Source organism: Ruditapes philippinarum, unplaced genomic scaffold (genome assembly GCF_026571515.1).
Source record: "Ruditapes philippinarum isolate M1 unplaced genomic scaffold, ASM2657151v2 ctg3468_1_1_1_1, whole genome shotgun sequence".
In the NCBI taxonomy this organism is placed as follows: Eukaryota; Metazoa; Mollusca; class Bivalvia; order Venerida; family Veneridae; genus Ruditapes; species Ruditapes philippinarum.
The window spans coordinates 143,475-145,591 of NW_026859932.1; positions in this window are offsets into that span (position 1 = coordinate 143,475).

A 2,117-nucleotide genomic window follows, 5' to 3' on the forward strand; every position below is an offset into this window, starting at 1 on the left:
AGTAGATCTTTGCATATTGGATTTAGTTGATATTTTACGCTGAAAAAAAAGATACATGACCGGCGATGTACCCTATTTGGACAGCTTGTCTAGCGAAAGTTAAGTACAAAATAAAAGGATATATCGTCAATTTGAAGAAGTTTTTAACCCAAATTAAATTAATGGTTTATCTTTGAAAATTAAGCAGTCATTGCTTAAATCATGTGGGATCATCATCAAGCTTGAAAATCGGACAAATGATAATTAATGTCGCGGCGTCTTCAATTAATTAATTAAAGCAATTCAGTTCCATATGATGTTTTCATAAATAATATATAATGTACGCAATATGATTAATAAGTTCTTCACCAAGATACATTTCAGTTGTACCAGCGTGTACAACTAACCGGAAGTGGGTGTAACACGTCACAATCTCGGTCTCGTCTGTCTCGCGAGAATGACAGAACGCCAAAATGGCGGCGCCCATGAACTTATTTCTCAAGTAAAAATAGTGTCTTAAAACACGAATTTCTCACTTATAGGGTTGATGTCAACAGAAGAACTGTCATGGTACCTCTTTTTAAATGATGAATATTTATAGTAGACAGACATCAATCCATCCATTCCTATTCCTTTAAATAAATTTTCAATAGTTGTCAAACGAAATATTTTCAATTGATAAATTAAAATCAAAAATAAAAGAGATAAAAAGAGATAAATAATATGGATTATACAAACAAAATTTATATTTGAGATACCTAACGGTTATTTTCTAGCAAAAATGCTTGCATTATATTACTACAGGTATACTCTTATTACTAAGTCAGGTATTAAATAAAACAAAATCAACAAAATGTTTACCTTTTGTAAGAAAGTAAAGAACAACCAAATAACATTAAGCAGCTCGGATGGTCTTTAATGGTTTGTATGATGTCAATGTTATGTAAATTTGATTATTTTTGATACTGTTTTTATTTTCATCAGTTTAAACGAACAACCAAATGCATTTATTCAGGATCTGTTTTAATATGTTAAACAATCATGTCTTTGACCAAACTGGATAATTTATTATGAGAATATTCATTATCTAATATCTTGCAATCTTTTTAATATTTTCAAGATAAAGATATTTTTATATCAAAGATAATTGGAAATCTAGAAACATTTTTGAATAAAGTGACCAATTCAACAGTCTAATTCGTACGACTCATTTATTTAGCTGAGAAGAAGGACAGGTGCTACATGCAATTCAATGGTTTAGTCCCTCTAGGGAAATCATCGAAGATGTGATAATAAACAAAATTCATCCGATTGCTGCCGATCTTTGTTCAATACAAGATGCAGTCCCAAGGGAAATTTACTTTTTGGGCTTTTTGAATTGTCCATTTAGTGTCAATACCAGGATAATTCGATAATCGGTGAAGGTGCCTTGCAGATTTTCCTAAATGAAAACATTTTAAGGGTTTCGATTTCATAAAGGGAAATGCATAACTTAGTACATTTATATGATTGTGCGTCATCTTATTTGATGAAAATAAACGAAAGGTCATGGAAGTGAGAATAAATGATAACTACTGATATTTGTCTTTGATATATCTGTTTTTGGAGTTTTGCGGAAATACCACACCGTCTTGTTTTGTCTGTAAAATATTGTTAATTAATGATGAAGAAATAATCACAAAAATAAACTACAAGGCAATTTCCAATAGTGCCTACTTTTTACATATGTAACATATGCTAACAACATGACCGCCCACATGCTTATTGCCAAAGCAATGTATATAACAATACTTATGGCATAACTAATCAGCCGGTTACTAGTATATAAAAAGGGGCATGCATAGCTGTACAATCATGGTAAGATATACTAAATATAATAATGGCAAATTTTGATTGGTAATGTCATGTTAGGAAAATTCATCGCATATGTTCTAAAACGTTTGTTGTTACATTTTAACAAAATGACACTAGTTTAAAAAATCTTAACGTTTTGCTGTTTCCTATCGGTGCTTATATGCCGTATCAAATGTCTCCTATAATTTGTTAAACCATTCATTTTATGCTCGTACAGGACTAGGCTTACCAACTTAATGTCCGCTTTTATATCACCATTGCATGTAATTGAGGCATTGCTCTAA